At 45.2% G+C, this 19,740-nt stretch overlaps 1 long non-coding RNA gene across 1 annotated transcript in view; it reads right to left on the bottom strand.

Moving 5' to 3' along the window:
• Positions 1–1,837: 1,837 nt before the first annotated feature.
• The window catches only part of LOC124556523, a 41,709-nt gene continuing 23,806 nt past the window's right edge, over positions 1,838–19,740 (bottom strand). The window contains exon 3 of the long non-coding RNA XR_006968616.1: positions 1,838–1,918. This is a non-coding gene — a long non-coding RNA (uncharacterized LOC124556523). The remainder of the gene's footprint in view (positions 1,919–19,740) is intronic.

Genomic DNA, 19,740 nt, shown 5'->3' on the forward strand with positions numbered 1-19,740 from the left:
GCACTGCTGAATGGTCTTGTTCTAAGCGATGATTTAAGGTCAGTATTGCCTCATGTGTTCCTACATTTCTCGGAAGTCCACACTAATCTCGCCAAGGTAGGCTCTTACCAATTTCTCCTTTTTCTGGAAATAATTCATGTCAATATTTTTCAATTACGACTTATTAGACTCATAGTTCAGTGATATCCACACCTGTCTGCAACTGCTTTCTTTGGAATTGGTATTATTACATTCTTCTTGAAGCATGAGATTATTTCACCTATCTCATACATCTTACACACCAGATGGAAAAGTTTTGTCATGGCTGGCTCTCCCAATCAGTAGTTCTAACTGAATGTTGTCTTCTCCAGGGGCCTTGTTTCCAGTCAGATCTTTGAGTGTTCTATCAAATTATTCTTGCAGTGTCATGTCTCCCATCTTGCCTTCTTGTATGTCATCTCCCCTATCAATAATAGTGCCTCCTAGTTCATTTCCCTTGCACAGCCTCTCTATACACTCCCACCTGTGAGCTTTCTCTTGTTTGAACCCTTTATAATTCATACAGCTGCTTCTATTTTCCCCAAAGAATGCTTTAATTTTTCTATAGGCTGTGTCTATCCTTCCACTAGTTGTATATGCTTTTATAGCCTTGCATCTGCCCTCTAAGCCATTTCTCCTTAACCATTCTGCACTTACAGTCAATCTCATTTCTGGGGAGTCTATATTCCTTCTTGCCTGCTTCATATGCTCTACTTCCCCCCCCCCCCCCCCCCCCCCTCTCCTTTCATCAATAAAATTCAGTATTGTCTGTGATATCCAAGGATTTCTGAAAGGCTTTGTTTGTTTACCTATTTGATCATTTGCTGCCTTCACTATTTCATCTTTCAGGTTACCCATTAATTATCTTCTGTATTTTTGTGGTAAGTTCCTATGGGACCAAGCCTTCTGTATTACTTTCTTGTTTCTACCCATTCATTATCTTCTGTATTCCTTTCTTGTTTCTACCCATTCACTGTCTTCTGTATTGCCTAACGCTGCCTCCTGAACTCTCAAACAATTTCTGGTTTGTTCAACTTACCTGGGTCCCATATACTTAATTTTCTATCTTTTTGCAATTTTTTCAGTTTTACTCTACAGCTTGTAACTCATAAATTATGGTCAGAGTGAACATCTGCACCTGGAGGAGGAGGAGGAGGAGGAGGAGGAGGAGGAGGAGGAGTAGATGATTAGTGTTTGACGTCCCTTTCGACAATGGGGTCATTAGAAATGGAGCACAAGCTCCGATTGTGGAAGAATGGGCACGAAAGTCGGCTGTGCCTTTTCAAAGGACCCATCCCAGCAGTTGCCTGAAGTGATTTAGGGAAATCACAAAGGACCTAAATCTGGATAGCTGTACACGGGTTTGAACCGTCGGCCTCCCGAAGATCTGTCCCTGGAAATGTCTTACAGATTAAAATCTGCTTCCTAAATCTGTATCTTACCATTATATATAAGCAATCTGAAACCACCCTGTGTCTCTGAGCATCTTCCATGTATACAACCTTCTTTCACGATTCTTATGTTCTGTGTAAAATTCTACCAGGCAGCTTCCTCTTTTATTCTATTTCCCAAGTCCACAGCCTACTATTTTTACTTCTCTTCCTTGTCCTACTATTTAATTCCAGTCCCTCATCACAATTAAATTTTCCCCTTTCTTCACTACCTGAATATCTGTCCCTTACCATAAAATCTGAAGTTGGAATAACCACAGTGCAACAAAACCATTAAAATATTAGTAATATGACTTTATTCTCTTTACCTTCAGAACTGCATTAGAATTTTCAGGTAATTCTGCTGCTGGCATTTTTTTCCGTGGCTGTTGAGGATTTTTCACTCCCCTTGACTCCTGCTCCTTTTGTCGCCTTTCTGCTGCCTCAGCCATCTGTTTCCGTTTTGTTTCCTGAAATTAAAAACAAAGAAAGGTTCGATGGTTGCTATACATTATCACCAATGTACAAAGTGTGTTAAAAAAATAGGATTTTTGTAATATCATGAGCTGTATTAGTGCAGTTGGCACAATTTTGATTTGTTGTGTTGGTAAACATGTCTGAAACATGTCTGCACACTGGTAGCCACATTGGACATTTGGTTTATCATCAGTTGTCATGAAGGTTACGTCTCTCGGCTTACAACTGAAGATTACTGATTTGTTTTAAAAATGCATCGGAGAATTTGCAATAATTTTGCTATAAATATGGAATAAAATTTAAGAGAGTTTTAGAAATGTTTACTACTGCTTTTGGTGAAACGTCTATGAGTAAAACTGGGATTTATGAGAGGTATAAGCATTTCCAGGATGGCTGTGAAGAGGCTGAAGATGACCAACATTCTTGATGCCCCAGAACAATAACCACCAAAGAAAAGTCGGTAAAAGTTAGAGAAATGATTATGAACCATCACTGACTCACTATCAGAGAAGTTGCTGATGGTGTTGGTATATCAATCAGCTCCTGCCTTGAAATTCTTTCTGATGTTTTGGGTATGACACACGTAACAGTAAAATCTGTGCTGGAGGTGTCAAATTGCGAGCAAATCCAGTTGTGAATGGAAATTGCTAGGGAGTTACCAAATGACGTCAACAACGCAAAACTACTGAAACGTGTCTCAAAAGGTAACGAAACATGAGTGTATGGGTATGACATCAAAACTAAGGCTCAATGGTCTGAGTGGAGGCATCTGGCAAGTGTGGTCGAATGTCAAGACTATGCTCACCGTTTTCTTCAATTTTAACAGCATAGTGCATCACAAGTTGTTGCCAAAAGGTTAAATCATCGACAACAAGTACTATCTACAAGGTCAGTGGCATTTGTGGGAAGCAATCGGAAAAAAAGGAACCCAGATTTTTGGCAAAAAAAATTGTGGCTTTTGCACCACAATAATGCATTTGCTCACACTTCATTGCTTGTTCACGAATTTTTTGTGGAAACCGACACCATAATGATGCCCTAGCCTCCCTATTTGCCAGATATTTTTCTGTATCCAAAAACAAAGAGAACTTTCCAAGATTAGACAAGATTAAAAGCACATCGCTGAACGAGCTAAGTGCTAACCCAAAGATCAAATTCCAGAAGTGTTTTGGGGATTGGAAGAAATGCTGGCCCAAGTATATAATATCTAACTGAGTCTACTTTGGAGGAGATAGCATTAATATAAATAAAAAAATATACTTATTTCTGGAAAACGAAAATTCCCAAGATTTTTTTAACATTCCTCGTATAAACTGAATTTTGCAGGAAAGTCTGCACAGTGCAACTTGCAAACCATAAAAAGGATTAATAGTCAATCAGCACAATGTAGCTGTACACATGAAAGAAGGGGGGGTGGGGGGCACTGGGGCAACCGGGGGGGAGGGAGGGGGGGCGAGAACTGGGTGGCGGGGTCTGTGGGGCAAGACCAGGTGGAGGGTGGGTGGGGGGGACAGTGGGTTAGGCTGGTGAGGAGGTGGTAGGGAGAGAGGGGGACAGAGAAGGGGAAGAGAGGTGTTGGTTGGTTGGATTAAAAGAGGGGGAAACGGACCAAATTATACAGTCATCAGTCCATTGTTCCAAATAAAACAATGCAACAAGTGTGAGAATAAAACAAACGAGACTGACAACACAAAACAGAATGAAAGGAAAAATCCCAAGAGCGATGAAGGGCAACAAACATGTAAGTGGACAAAATGGAACAAGAAAAACACAGGAACGCAAGAAATGGGATGAAGAGATTAAAATAACAAAGCAGATTACCATGGCTGGCTGACCATGAGAATAAAAAAGTAGAAGCCAGCCACTCTGCAACACATTAAAACATCCACCCTAGAAGCACTAGGGTGACGGACAAAGAACACGTGCTAAAACTTAGGTCAAATGACAAAACTCACCCTCACGAATAAAACGTAAAACTATATCAGCCAATGAGGCGTTGTCAGATAAAATCAGCGGCAATGAGTCCGGTAACACAAGAATTTGTCGTTGGGCAGTAAAAGTGGGACAGAGCACCAGAATATGGGCCACTGTCAACCAGGCACTGTACCAACACTCAGGTGGGTCTTCACAGCGCAGGAGGTAAACGTGGGTCACCCAAGTGTGGCCAATGCGGGGCCAGTAGATGACAACTGATTCCCTCCGAGAGGCCCTCATGGAAGTCCTCCACACATTCATAGTCTCCTTAATGACACATAGTTTGTTGTGTGTACTGTTATGCCATTCCATCTCCCAAAGCCGAAAAACCCTGCAGGGTAAGACAGAACGCAGGTCAGGCTCAGAGATGCCTATCTCCAGAAGCGATTTCCACATAGTCTGTTTCGCCAGCCTGTCGGCAAGTTCATTGCCTGGGATGCCGACGTTTCCTGGGGTCCACACAAACACCACTGAACGACGGGACCGATCCAGGACATAGATGGACTCTTGGAGGGACACTACCAAAGGATGGCAAGGGTAGCACTGGTCAATAGCTTGTAGGCTGCTCAAGGAGTCAGTACACAGAAGAAACAATTCCCCGGGGCATGAACGGATATACTGAAGTGCATGAGAGAGGGTCACCAGCTCTGCAGCGAATACACTGCAGCCATCAGGCAAGGAATGCTGTCCAAAAAGTCCTCTGGGGATGTAGGTGAAGCCAACATGACCATCAGCCATTCAGCCGACAGTGTAAACCACTTCAGAGGCCCAGAAAACGTCAAGAATCGAGAGGAAGTGGCAGTGGAGAGTGGCAGGAGTAACCGAGTTCTTAGGGTCATGCGAAAGATCCAGATGAATCTGTGACCCAGGTGTACACCATGGAGGTGTATGCGGACAGACCCTTTAGGGGAGGATCCCAGTTCAGACAGAAGGGATCACAAACGAACCACAATCATTAGCCCTGACCTGGGACGCCGATGCGGGAGATGAACTGCCATGGTTGGGAAAAGAAGATGGTAATTCAGATGTGCAGGAGAACTACGAATGAATGCAACATATCTGGCAAGCAGTTGTGCACCTCGGATCTGCAACTTAGGGACTCCAGCCTCCACCACGAACTGGTCACTGGATTTGTTCTAAAAGCTCCTGTCACTAGGCGAACACCACAGTGGTGCACTGGGTCAAGTACATGCAATGCTGAGGGTGCTGCCAAACCGTAAACCAGACTCCCATAGTCAAGGCGGGATTGAACGAGGTCTTTGTAAAGCTGCAGCAGAGTAGAGCGATCAGCACTCCAGTTGGTGCTGCTCAGGCAGCGGAGGGCATTGAGGTGCTGCCAGCACTTCTGCTTAAGCTGACGAAAGTGATGTAGCCAAGTCAACGGGGCGTTGAAAACCAGTCATAAGAATCGATATGTCTCCACTATAGTGAGTGGATCGTCATTAAGGTAAAGTTCTGGTTCTGGATTAATGTTGCGACGCCGACAGAAATGCATGACACACGACTTTGCGGCTGAAAACTGGAAGCCGTGGGCTAGAGCCCATGACTGCGCCTAGGGAATGGCTCCCTGTAGGTGCCACTCAGCAACACCAGTACTGGAGGAGCAGTACATAATACAGAATTCGTCTGCATACAGATAGGGTGAGACAGACAGCCCTACAGCTGCTGCTAGACCATTAAAGGCCCCTAAAAATAGAGAGAGACTCAATACGAATGACATTCTCATTAGTAGGGGGGAGAGGGGGTGGGGTGGAGACTATGGGAGGCACGGATTTGGCCACGGAAAGTATGGAGAAACATGAAGATTTGGATAAAAATCGGGAGCAGGCCTTGGAGACCCCACTCGTACAATGTGGCGAGGATATGATGTCGCCAGGTCATGTCGTATGCTTTATGCAAGTCAAGAAAGACGGCAACCAGATGTTGGCGTCTGGAGAACACTATTCGGATGGCAGATTCGAGAGACACAAGATTATTAGTGGTAGAGTGCCCCTGGCGGATGCTGCCCTGACATGCAGGCAGTAAACCACATGACTCCAGGACTCAACCCAACCGCTGACACACCATATATTCCAGCAGCTTACAAACAACATTGGCAAGGCTGATGGGCCGATAGCTATCCACATCAAGCAGGTTTTTACCTTGTTTGAGCACCAGAATGATTTTGCTCTCCTGCCATTGCAATCTAAAGACACCATTGCACCAGATCCAGTTGAAGATGACGAGGAGATGTCACTTGTGGTCAGAGGAGAGATGTTTAATCATCTGGCTGTGCATCCGATCTGGCCCAGGAGCTGTGTTGCAGCAATGTGCAGGTGCACTGAGGAGCCCCCACTCCGTAAATGGGGCGATACTGGGTTCACTGTGGTGTGTAGTGAACGAGAGGACTTTACATCTGCCATTTGAGGGTGCGAAAGGCTGGGGGTAGTTCTCCGATGCAGAGGCTCGAGCATAGTGCTCAAGCCAAGTGCTCAGCAATCGTGTTTGCATCGGTACATAGCACGCCATTGATGGTAACACCAGGGACACCTGTAGGGGTCTGGTACCCAAAAAGACGTCTGATCTTCATCTAGACATGGGAAGGTGATGTATGGCACCCATTGGTCAAGACGTTTCTCGACCAACACTCCTGCTTCCGTCGTTTGATAAGTTGGCGAATGTGGGCACAGAGCAACTTAAAAGCTATCAGTTGCTCTAGGGAAGGGTGCTGTTTATGTCACTGTAGAGCTCACCGACACTCTGCAATTGCTTCAGCGACTTCCAGCAACCACCAACAGACTGTCTTTCGCCGGGGGCACCCTAAAGAGCAAGGGATCGCATTATCTGCTGCAGAAACAATTGTGGTAGTGACCTGCTCAACCATCAAATCGATGTTGCCATGTGGGGGAGAGTCAAAGGTGACATCAGAGGTGGAAGTTTCCCAGTCTGCCTTGTTTAAAGCCTATCTGGGCAGGCATCTGTGGGCCTGACACCAGGGCAGTGACAGGAAGAGGGGGGGAAGTGGTCACCACCACACAGGTCATCATGCTCTGTCCAGTGGATTGATGGGAGAAGTTCTGGGCTGCAAATTGATGAATCAACGGCTAAGTAACTCCCTCAAGCCACACAGAAATATGTGGTGGCCCCAGTATTTAAGAGGCATTAGTCGAACTAATACAGTAAAGTTTTGACATCTCAGCCTCGGTCATTAAGCATGGTGTCACCCCACAAGAGGTTATGCACATTAATATCTCCCCACAGTAGGAACAGTTTAGGGAGTTGATCAATCAGTCCAGCTAATACATTCAGGGGTACTGCACCATCTGGAGGAAGATATACATTGCAGACAGTTATTTCTTGCGTTGTCCGTATTCGACAGCCACAGCTTCAAGAGGGGTTGAAGGGGCACAGTTTCACTACAGACTGAGTTTAGGACATGAACGCAAACTCCACCTGACACTCGATTATAGTCACTACGTTTCCTGTAATATCCCTTACAGCCATGGAGGGCAGGGGTCCGCATTGCCAGGAACCAGGTTTCCTGGAGAGCAATGCAGAGAGCAGGTGTAAAGCTTAACAGTTGCTACAGCTCAGCCAGACAGTGGAAAAAACCGCCGCAATTCCACTGGAGGATGACATCATGGTGAGACTGGTAAGGCATGGAGCATTCAATGAGGCAGTTTACGCCGCAGTGTCACTTGCTGCCACCGACTTTTTGCCTGAGCAACCTATATCCATGGTGTCTAAGGGTCCAGCGAGATCCAGGTCCTCAGTGGACAGCAGAATCTCCACCCCATCTTCAGACACAGAGCTTGTAGGTATGTGGTGGGTATGTGTGGGTACCAACACAAGTTCCTTGTTCTTGAGGGTCTTCTTTTTCAATTTCTCACACTGTTCTTTGGGTTTCCCTGGCGGAGAGGACTTCACTGAAGCAGTCTCCAGGACTGAAGATGAGCATGAAGCCCTACAACCAGCTGCTTTTGGGCTCTTCAGCCACTGGCTGGTGTCATCTTTCCCACTGGCAGAAACCTGGGAAGGGAGTGACCCAAGGGATCCCTTCCTAGCGAGAAGAGCCAAAGAAGCCTTATGTTTCTCTGGCTCAGAAGTGGGGACTGAAATCCCCAATGGGTGGGAGGGGGGAGGGGACGGAGGTGTTGCTCCCGAAGTAGGTGGTGCAGGAGCAACAGGGAGCAAAGTGACCCCCACCATCAAGCCATCAAGGGGGCAGGTGTAGTCTCCCGGTTCTGAGAGGCGACAAGAATTTGAGGAACTGATGGAGCGACAACTGTTCTCACAGCAGCGGCATGTGAGGAAGTCATACCCACAGGATGTAGGCACTCAAATTTCCTCTTAGCCTCAGTGTAGGTCAGTCAGTCCAAGGTCTTATATTCTATGATTTTCCTCTCTTTCTGTAAAGTCTGGCAAGCAAGGTGAGTGATGCTACCCGCAGTTGACACAGATGGGAGGTGGGGCACATGGGGTATTGGGATGCGATGGATGTCCAGAATCAAGAGGTGGGGCTTGAAGTACAGTGGGAAGACATATGGCCGAACTTCGAACACTTAAAGCACCGCAGGGGGAGGGATATATGGCTTGACATCACAGTGGTAGACCATCACCTTGACCTTCTCAGGCAATGCGTCACCCTCGAAGGCCAAGATGTAGGCACTGGTGGCAACTTGGTTATCCCTCGGACCCCGATGAATGCACCCGACAAAATGAACACCTCGCTGTTCTAAATTGGCACGCAGCACATTGTCAGACTGCAAAAGAAGGTCCCTGTGTAATATAATACCCTGGACCATATAAGGCGTGATGGTAACAGCAATATCCCCCAACTTGCCCCAAGCTCATGACTGGGCAGAGGATGCTGTTTTTATCAAAACTGATCCAGAGTGCATTTTGGACAAACCCTCCACCTCCCCAAACTTGTACTCCAAATGTTCCACAAAAAACTGAGGCTTGATGGACATGAAAGATCCCCATCAACTCTCGTACATATGAGGTACTGGGGCGATTAAGCTTTACTGCCATCCTTAGCCTGGTGTTCCTCCCATGGTGTGGACAGGGAGGGGAATGACTTGGCGTCATATTTCTTAGCACTGAAATTAGACTTTGCCCGCTTAGAGACTGCTGGTGTTTGACCACCAGCAAGAGATGACGTACTACACTTCATGGTTCGTCATCCACCCTGATGCCACCCACTCCGACCAGGGGCCCTCCCCATGGGCACCACCCAGCCGCAGAAAAGGCCACCTAGCAAGATGGCCATTGCCGGGAGTCCCGATGCCCCAGGGTGACGGGCATCTACTCCTTGGCATACATGGGGATTCAAAGGCGCAGGCATCAGCAGGGCGATCCCTGTGTTGTCAGGGGGCTACAACCAACAGGGTACATGGTGGCCCCACCACAACAGACTAGCTACCATACTGGATATGAGGTGCAAAGAAGTCCATGGTCATCGTCAGCACAGAAAGTGACACTGCATAGTGCATGGCGGAAAATTTGTGCAGGAAGGTGTCTTCGCCCAAGAGATGGAGAACGAGCAGGACTGCAATGCAACGACGAGAAAGTGGGCTAAAGATCTCAATGCACAATAGACACGATGCACCATGTAAGGCGTCCTTCCCCAATTGGCTCTGCCTTTAGGAAAATTGACTTCAAACCCTACAGGGGACCACCAGATAAAGGCCGAAATGTGAGAGACTCCTTTTAGTCACCTCTTATGACAGGCAGGCATACCTCGGGCCTATTCTAACCCCCGGACCCGCAGGGGGGTGGTGGGGGGGGGGGGGAGACAAGCGCGCAGAAAACTGTGCGAGCACAAGCGTGCTTGTGTGAGTGTGCCCATGCACACACTAGTTCAAAGAAGTGTGTGTTCACCTTCACTCGTAAAAATGTTCAATCTACTGAACTTCACATTACCATAGGTATAATAGCAAACTTAAATACATTGAAATAATGATGATCAAGTCTATTTTCCACATTAGAAACACATTCACTGTAGTTGCTGTTTAGGAGCTGTTTACGTATCTTCATACTGACTTTTTAAATTAATCCTCATCTCCGATGGATTTCAGCATGAAAATACAGGCACTCTTCCGCACAACATAAAAGCAGCAATTTCTTAGTCTTGTATCAATGCCCATAAGGAACACATACTATGAAAGGGTGAGAGAAATCTAGAACCAAATGCTGAAAGAGAAGATTTAAAAATCTGAGAACTTAGAAGAGCAGAGGGGGATGATCACTACCCAGAGGAACGAGAAGCAATGAGAATGTGTGCAGATCTGCAGTGAGAATGTTTAGCAATAGATAAAATCAAACAAGATACAAACAAAGAGCAAGACAGAAACTAGGAAAGAAAATACACCTGAGGCCACAAAACAAATTCAAAAACCATAGCATCAGTGGAGAAGAGAGGAGTAGTAAAAACCGATAGGGGCAATACAGGTGTAAGAGATGAGTGGTGGGACAAGAGCACCTGTAGTTGAGTGACTTACCCTACTAAGTTCTGAGCAGTAAATGTGATGAAGAGGTCAGGGTTACTTTGTCACAGACCATGCTCTACAGAAGGTATTTCATGACACCACAAACCTAATCTGTGTCCACACATCTTCACTGACAGCTTTGTGTTCACATGTTGATATGAAAGGACAAATAAAAGTTGTACATAATGTGATGTATACCACAGGTTGTCTTTAAAATGGGTATCTTTATGATTGAGCAATTCTTACCAGCGACATAGCAGAAGAAGAATTTAAAGAAGAATTTAGTAAGAGAGTGCACTAGCCCCAGTCTCGTAGCTGAAAACTATGGGACACTCAGAACAGAGCCCTGCAGGACTCCATTCTCTTGGACAGGGGGGGGGGGGGGGGGAGGGAGACTGTGAGAGGCACCAACTAGAACTCTGAGGGAGCAGAGCGACAAAAAGTTGTGTGTAACGGGCCCCAGAGATCCCACTCATGCAATGTAGCAAGGATGTGGTGTTGCCAAGTGATGTCATAGGCTTTTGTCAGGTCTAAGAAGACAGCAATAAGGTGTTGACAGCAGCAGAAGGCTGTTCAGATGGCAGACTCTGGGTATACCAAGTTGTCAGTGGTGGAGCATCCATGGCAAAAACTGCCATGGGACGGAGCCAGAAAGCCCCAAGACTCAAACAGCCAACACAACTGCTGGCTCACCATCCAGTTGAGTAGCTTGCACAGAACATTGGTGAGGCTGATAGGATGATAGCTACCCACATCTAGCAGGTCCTTACCAGGTTTTAGCACTGGAATGACAACACTTTCCCACCACTGCAATGGAAATTCGCCACCGCTCCAGATGCAGTTGAAGACCGCAAGAAGATGGCACTGGTAATCCACCGATAGATGTTTAATCGTTTCCTGATGGATATGGTCTGGTTGAGGGGATGTGTCATGACAATTGACAAGGGCACTGAGAAATTCCCACTCACTGAAGGGAGCATTATATGGCTCAGGGTGATGTGTGGCAGCAGAGGTGCAAGCATAATGCTCAGCAAGACACTCTGCAATTGTGTCTGGGTTGGTATGTACAGCTCAATTTGTGGAAATTCCAGGTATAACGGCAGGGGGCCTGAAATCCGTAAAGGTGTCTGAACTTTTCCACACCTGGGAAGGAGAGCTTCAGGTTCCAATGGTGGAGACATACTGTTCCCAACACTCCTGTTTCTGTCACTTGAAGAGTTGATGAACCCGGGCACAGAGCTATTTTAAGGCAACAAGGTGCCCCAGGTACGAGTGCCGCTTATGACGCTGGAGGGCTTGCCTACCATCTCTATTGGCATCTACAATTTCCGGTGACCATCAAGACACAGTCTTCCGTTGGGGGCAACTTGAGGAACATGGGATTGCCAATTCAGCTTCAGTAACAACGGTAGTAGAAATGGTCTGGATCACCTCACTGATGTCACCACGCAACAGAGATGAAGGTGAAACTCCCTGGCAGATTAAAACTGCATGCCGGACCGAGATTCAAACTCACGACTTTTGCCTTTTGTGGGCAAATACTCTACCATCTGAGCTACCCAAGCATGACTCACGACCCATCCTCACAGCTTCAATTCTGCCAGTACCTGATCTCCTACCTTCCAAGCTTCACAGAAGCTCGGCAAGGGGGGGGGGGGGGGGGGGGGGGGAGAATAGGGAGACTGGAAAATGGTCACTACCACACAAGTCACCATGAGCTCTCCATTGGACAGGCGAGAGAAGGCCAAGACTGAAAATCGAGAGATCAATGGCCAAGAATGTTCCATGTGCAACACTGAAATGAGTGGGGCCACCTACATTTAGGAGGCAAAGGTCGAGTTGAGTTAGTAGATCCTCGACATCTTTACCATGGCCAGTAATCTTTATTCCACCCTAAAGATGGTTATGGGTGTTAAAATCACCCAGAAGTAGAAGAGTTAGGGGGGGGGGGGGGGAGTTCAGAAATAAGGGCAGCCAACACTTGGTGCAGCACTTCACCATCTGAAGGAAGGTAGATGTTACAGATGGTAATTTCCTGCTTTGTCCTCACTGATGACCACAGCTCCTAAAGGTATTTGAATGGGCACAGGCAAGGACATAGGTACAGACTCCACCTGACATCCTGTTACAGTTATTACAGATTTTGTAGTACCTCCAATAGCCACAAAGGGCAAGGGTCCTCATTGCAGGAAACCAGGTTTCTTGAAAGGCAACACAAAAAGGAGGTGTAATGAAACTTTCTGGCAGGTTAGAACTATGTGCTTGACTAAGGCTCGAACTTGGGACCTTTGCCTTTCGTGGGCAACAACTGCTCCACCCACCGAGCTAACCAAGCATGACACACAACCCATCCTCACAGCTCCAATCCTGACAGTACCCCATCTCCTATCTTCCAAGCTCTCCTGCGAAACTAGCACTCCTGGAAGAAAGGATATAGCAAAGACATGGCTTAGCCGCAGCCTGGGGCATGTTTCCAGAATGAAATTTCCACTCTGCAGACAAGTATGCACTGATATGAAACTTCCTGGCAGATTAAAACTGTGTGCCGGACCGAGACTCAAACTCAGAACCTTTGCCTTTCACGGACAAGTGTCCGACCACCATTCTTGAAGCAGGTGTACCGCTAAAGAGTTGACTTAATTCAGCCAGGTGGGAGAAAAAACCGCCCAATTCCACTGGAGGATGACGCTGTCTGTAGTCTGGGATGGCACAAAGGGACCAAGGAGGCAGTTTATGCTTTAGGGCCACCTGCTGCCACAGGTTGAGTGCTGGTATCCAGTATCATTGTGTCTGAAGTGTTGGTGAGACCCAGGTCCTCAGGGGATGCTAGAATCTCCACTTCATCCTTAGATGTGGAACTGTTAAGGAGTGATGGGCACTGGAGTCTCATGTTTCTTAGCCAATTTCTTCTTCATCGGTTTGTCCTCTCGCTGCTCTTTAGGGGCTTGCTGGGAGGACTTAACTGAAGTAGCGACAGTAGAAAAGCACGAATCCCTTTGATCAGCATCACACGACTCCTTCAGCCACTGGCTAGTGTCCATTTTTGCACTTGTGGAGACTTTGTAAGGGAGAGTTCTGAGGGGCTGGTTCCGTGCGAGAGGAGCCAGATAAGCCTGTTGCTTCTGGCTGAGATGTGGGGATCGATGTCCTCGGCATTTGGGGAGACGTTGCCCCCCAAAGTAGAAGCTCTGGGAGCAATGGAAGAAGTGCCCCCAACCACCAAGGAGAGGGGAGGGGTGTAATCGGGAGGCCCTGATGGCCTACTCTACGAGGCAGAGACGAGGAGACTACCATCGTCAGTGAGAGTGATGTCAACACAGCTTCAGCATACAACGATGTCAAGCGAATGGGGTACAACCATTCATATTTCCATTTAAGCACTCAGTACGCCAGCCGATCCAGGATCTTGTACTGGATGCAGTGGGCGTCAACAGTCTCGACATGTGGCACTGCAATTGCACCAGGAGGATATGTGCCCAAATTTTCAGCACTTAAAGCACCACATAGTGGGAAGAATGTATGGTTTTACGTCACATTGGTATACCATCACGTTGACCTTTTCAGATAATGAGTCACCCTCAAAGGCAGAGATGAAGGCACCAGTAGTGACCCTATTCCCTTTTGGATCTCTATAGGTGCACCAGATGAACTGAACATCCCACCATTCTAAACTGCTCATTGTCACCAGAGCCGCTAAAATTTTCTAAGTCAGTTATCGGTGCAGCATTGCAACTGAGTGAGTTACCATTTGACTGACCGTTCACAAGCAGCGCTGCTGCGTTCATGATGCCGTTTCATAGTTACTATAGGCATCGTAGGCATGAGCCTCCTGTTCATAAAGTTCTTGATAGTGACTGCATCATCCGAAGTTGGAGCACAAGTTACTTTGCAGGGACCATCATCGTTTGTCGGCTGTGTGTTTAATTTTACTGTGACAAGGCAGGCAACATGGTAATGGTTGGATAACTGCTGCTATAATGCACTGCTCTGATGCTAATACAGTTCCTGGTCTTGAGTGTTTCAACAGTCATGATGTAATAGCTTATTGGACATTTAAGACTGGAGAGGTATATAACAGATATAGGTCATTCTTATTTTGTTTCTAGAATGCCTTTGGTTTTGAGGACTAGGAATTGTCATAAGCTAAACAAGTCTGAGGAAGTTTCCATTTGGTTTAAAGTCAATTTACATTGTAAAAGCATTAAGATTATTAGTGAGGTAACATTTTATTGCTGTAATTGAATAGTAAAGATCAATAAAATTACACACTGATCTTTCCAAAAGCCGAGAAGCTATTTGTTTTCTTTTGTAGCACCTCTGGGCCCCTGCGTTCTCTGGGTCATAGGATTCTCAATACAGTATCCTGATGAGTGTATCCTTGCCATCGGACTGCAAGAGAAGGTTGTGATGGAGAATAATCCCCTCAACCATGTTGGGGCATTTATGGGGGGTGATGGAAACGGAATATTACCCAGCTGGTGACAGGTGATCAACGCCCGGGACTGGTCTGGGAATGCTGTCTGAATCAGGACTGCCCCATTTCTCATTTTGGACAGTGCAGCCAGTTCCACAAACATATCCTCCAGGTTTTCAACAAAAAAAATAGAGGCTTTGTAGTCAGAAAGAAGTCCCCATCTGTTCTGCTGCACACTAACCACTGAGACAAATAAGGCTCTCTTTTTTCCACCGCCCTACATTCCTCCCATAGTTTAACTAGCAAGTGGAACCATTTGGGATCATACATTGCTGCATTATAGTCCACCTTGCTCTTCTTAGAGACTGCTGGCAACAGTCAGTCACCAACAATAGATGACTTGGTACGCTTCATTGCGGGTCAACTGCCCTGATGCCACACACTCTCATCAGGGGACTCCCTATGGGCACCACCCAGCCACAGGAAAGACTACCTGGCACGATGGCCATTACCGGGAGTCCTGACGCCCAAAGATGACTGGTATCTACTCTTTAGCATACACTGGAGTTAGCTGCTCAGGCATCAGCAATGCGTTTCCTGTGTTGTCAGAGACTACGACCAAGAGGGTACATAACAGCTCCACCACGTTGGACTGGCTACTGGGCTGGATATTGGGTGAAGAGAAATCCAATATTGTCATGGAGGCAAAAAGGCACAATGGACAATGGAAGTAGATGATGTACCCCATAAGGTGTCCTCACCCAAATAGCTTGATTGCTGGTAGCGTTGCAGAGCCATGGCAATAAGAGGTGCAGAAGGTCTAATTGTTTGATGGAAATATGGTGCACCACATAAGGCATCCTTCCCCAAATGGCCCGCACTTTGGAAAATTTGGAAAGATGGAGGTCAAACCCTGAAAGGGGACCATAACTCAGTAAACCGAAAGGTTGGACACTCCTTATAGTTGCCTCTTACGACAGGCAGGAATACCTTGGGCCTAGTCTAACCCCTGAACCCGGTAAGTTATTGAGACTGGTGCTAGACTGTTGCCATTACGTAGCAACACACATTTTAAACTTCTCTTACTTGAGTCAGTGAAGACCATTACGGCTGAAGCTTTGTAGATCACCAAATTCTGCTACCACCTTTGCAAATTAAATTGGGACTAACAAAACAATTTACAAAGACACTGAATAAAAACTGCAATTGTTTTAAACACCTAATGAACATGTTTTCTGTGCTGTCAGAGGCAAAAGCCAAAGAGGATATAGTTGTAGAACCACATATAAGGGAACTAAGTAAAAATATAAGTTTTGAAGCAAGGAAGCATAGATTGGTTTCAAAGAAGTGGTTCAGAAGTTTTTGGGTAATGAGAAAGATTCAAATTAAGTGGAATGCGTGAAAAACATGCTGGAAAAATATAGAGTATTAGGTACACTTCCTTTGTTCGCATTTAGACATGTTTTCAGAAAAAGTTTGGGCAGTGACTGAATATGTGAAAAGTTTCACCAAGACATTAAACAAATGGAAAGGAGGTATCACTAGCAATGGACTGCATCCATGATGGCTGGCTATTGTTGATTGTTGCAACATGATAGTCCTGCACAACAGAAGAGAAAATGTGGCACAAGAAGTGTTTCATCCAAACAATATTTGTACTATTAATTGTTTGCATAAGTGAACAAAAGGATTGAATTTGATGTTTCTCCTTTGAATCTGATATGTTACAGTAAGTCTTAAATTAGTGTGTTTTTACTTTTGTGTACTAAATTTTCTCTTCTATGAAAATAGTGCAACACAATATGAATTTAAATCATGTTTAGTACATTATATTTGTCTGACAGCTCATAAGAAATGCTGAATTGCTGCTTTAAAACACATCTACATCTACATTGATACTCCGCAAGCCACCCAACGGTGTGTGGCGGAGGGCACTTTACGTGCCACTGTCATTACCTCCCTTTCCTGTTCCAGTCGCGTATGGTTCGCGGGAAGAACGACTGTCTGAAAGCCTCCGTGCGCGCTCTAATCTCTCTAATTTTACATTCGTGATCTCCTCGGGAAGTATAAGTAGGGGGAAGCAATATATTCGATACCTCATCCAGAAACGCACCCTCTCGAAACCTGGCGAGCAAGCTACACCGCGATGCAGAGCGCCTCTCTTGCAGAGTCTGCCACTTGAGTTTATTAAACATCTCCGTAACGCTATCACGGTTACCAAATAACCCAGTGACGAAACGCGCCGCTCTTCTTTGGATCTTCTCTATCTCCTCCGTCAACCCGACCTGGTACGGATCCCACACTGATGAGCAATACTCAAGTATAGGTCGAACGAGTGTTTTGTAAGCCACCTCCTTTGTTGATGGACTACATTTTCTAAGCACTCTCCCAATGAATCTCAACCTGGTACCCGCCTTACCAACAATTAATTTTATATGATCATTCCACTTCAAATCGTTCCGTACGCATACTCCCAGATATTTTACAGAAGTAACTGCTACCAGTGTTTGTTCCGCTATCATATAATCATACAATAAAGGATCCTTCTTTCTATGTATTCGCAATACATTACATTTGTCTATGTTAAGGGTCAGTTGCCACTCCCTGCACCAAGTGCCTATCCGCTGCAGATCTTCCTGCATTTCGCTACAATTTTCTAATGCTGCAACTTCTCTGTATACTACAGCATCATCCGCGAAAAGCCGCATGGAACTTCCGACACTATCTACTAAGTCATTTATATATATATTGTGAAAAGCAATGGTCCCATAACATTCCCCTGTGGCACGCCAGAGGTTACTTTAACGTCTGTAGACGTCTCTCCATTGATAACAACATGCTGTGTTCTGTTTGCTAAAAACTCTTCAATCCAGCCACACAGCTGGTCTGATATTCCGTAGGCTCTTACTTTGTTTATCAGGCGACAGTGCGGAACTGTATCGAACGCCTTCCGGAAGTCAAGAAAAATAGCATCTACCTGGGAGCCTGTATCTAATATTTTCTGGGTCTCATGAACAAATAAGGCAAGTTGGGTCTCACACGATCGCTGTTTCCGGAATCCATGTTGATTCCTACATAGTAGATTCTGGGTTTCCAGAAATGACATGATACGCGAGCAAAAAACATGTTCTAAAATTCTACAAGAGATCGACGTAAGAGATATAGGTCTATAGTTTTGCGCATCTGCTCGACGACCCTTCTTGAAGACTGGGACTATCTGTGCTCTTTTCCAATCATTTGGAACCCTCCGTTCCTCTAGAGACTTGCGGTACACGGCTGTTAGAAGGGGGGCAAGTTCTTTCGCGTACTCTGTGTAGAATCGAATTGGTATCCCGTCAGGTCCAGTGGACTTTCCTCTATTGAGTGATTCCAGTTGCTTTTCTATTCCTTGGACACTTATTTCGATTTGTAAGCCTTTGTATTAAGTACAATTTTTGAATCCTGATGCAATACATGAAAACTGATTATGTAAATTGTTCATCTAAAACATATGAAGTAAGTACTTGGATTTCAAAAAGGTCACCAAATTTTTTTGTTGGTTTGTGTTCTTGGCAAGCCAATGCAGGTGCAGCTATTGCCAATGGGCTCCGGATCATGGCTATAATAAGGTGGACATAATTTTGTTGTCAATATGGAAAGGATTTACAAATGACAATAGTGTGGGTTCCATTTAAAATACAAATCATCACAGTAGTAGTGGAACACAACCCACAGCTGGCAAGAGAGATTACAGATTCAATGGCCTGAGAACATACCAAATGAACACTTAATATGCACCTTTCTCCCTCCACTGCAAATATTATTAAGACATTACAGTAAGTACTCTGATGAACGAACACTGAATATTAGTTCCAAATCTGTCACCACAAGCACTGCACAGACACAAGAGACAAAGAGACATAGGAGAATAACAATGATGAAAAAGCTACCTTGTCACCATGCATAATAGTCACTCTTATACGGCAATACTAAAAAGTTAAACACCCTCGCCAGTTTTGAGCTGAAAACCATTCGGGTACACAGTCAATCTTCCTCTCACAGCTAACACCACATTGTGTAGACTGTCAACACAGCCCTAAAGTATTATTTCATCACTTTTGACACATCATTCCATTTTCTTTACGTTATCAATATGATATGAAGCACTACTACAGAAGCAAGCATGACAATATTCTCCACAGGAATACTACAGTTGTTTCAGATAATGGACCCTTATTTACCTCTAGCTACATTTGAACATTTTATAAAGAGAAATGAATCTCTCACCTTAAACCTTAAAGGGAGGAAGGGTATTTGCTTCGGTATCAAGATGTCAGAATGGTCCACTCAGACAACTGTAGACATGAGGGTACTTGCCGCCCCACTTGAAATTGACAGTGTCAGTCCATTTTAGTACACCTGGGACTCTGCCATGCTGACTGCAAACACTTTTGAGCCAGGCTCTTACAAACCTGTGCCTTGTATGATGATACATAGTCACTAGTCGCCAAGGAATTGTGACTGTAATTGTCATTATCATTGTTCCATTCACAAGCTAGTTATTACGCACAGCTATAAAAGTGACAACTCTTCTGTAATTAATAAATTTACCACACAATTCATTGTTTTTGGGGAGGTAGTAGCTTAAGTATACAATTATACCTTGTACTTCAATTTAAAAAAAAACTATTTTTGAGAGAAACTTGATTTCTAAAATTGGAATTTATTCTGCTGGTGCCTGATGACACATGCACTTCATCATTGGAATTTAAAAACATATATTTTGACTTTACAAAAATAAAATGAAGGGTCCATTACACAAAAGAAGTGCACCCAACACTAAATGTTGGAGCATATTCATAGTGATTCCTTAGGCAAAAATCACAAACTTTAAACATATTACATATTCAGGAAACAAGTTACCTGTTTAACCTTTGAAAATCTTTAAATACATCACAGAAAACTCTGACTGGTGATA

This window comes from Schistocerca americana, chromosome X (assembly GCF_021461395.2).
Source record: "Schistocerca americana isolate TAMUIC-IGC-003095 chromosome X, iqSchAmer2.1, whole genome shotgun sequence".
NCBI lineage: Eukaryota > Metazoa > Arthropoda > Insecta > Orthoptera > Acrididae > Schistocerca > Schistocerca americana.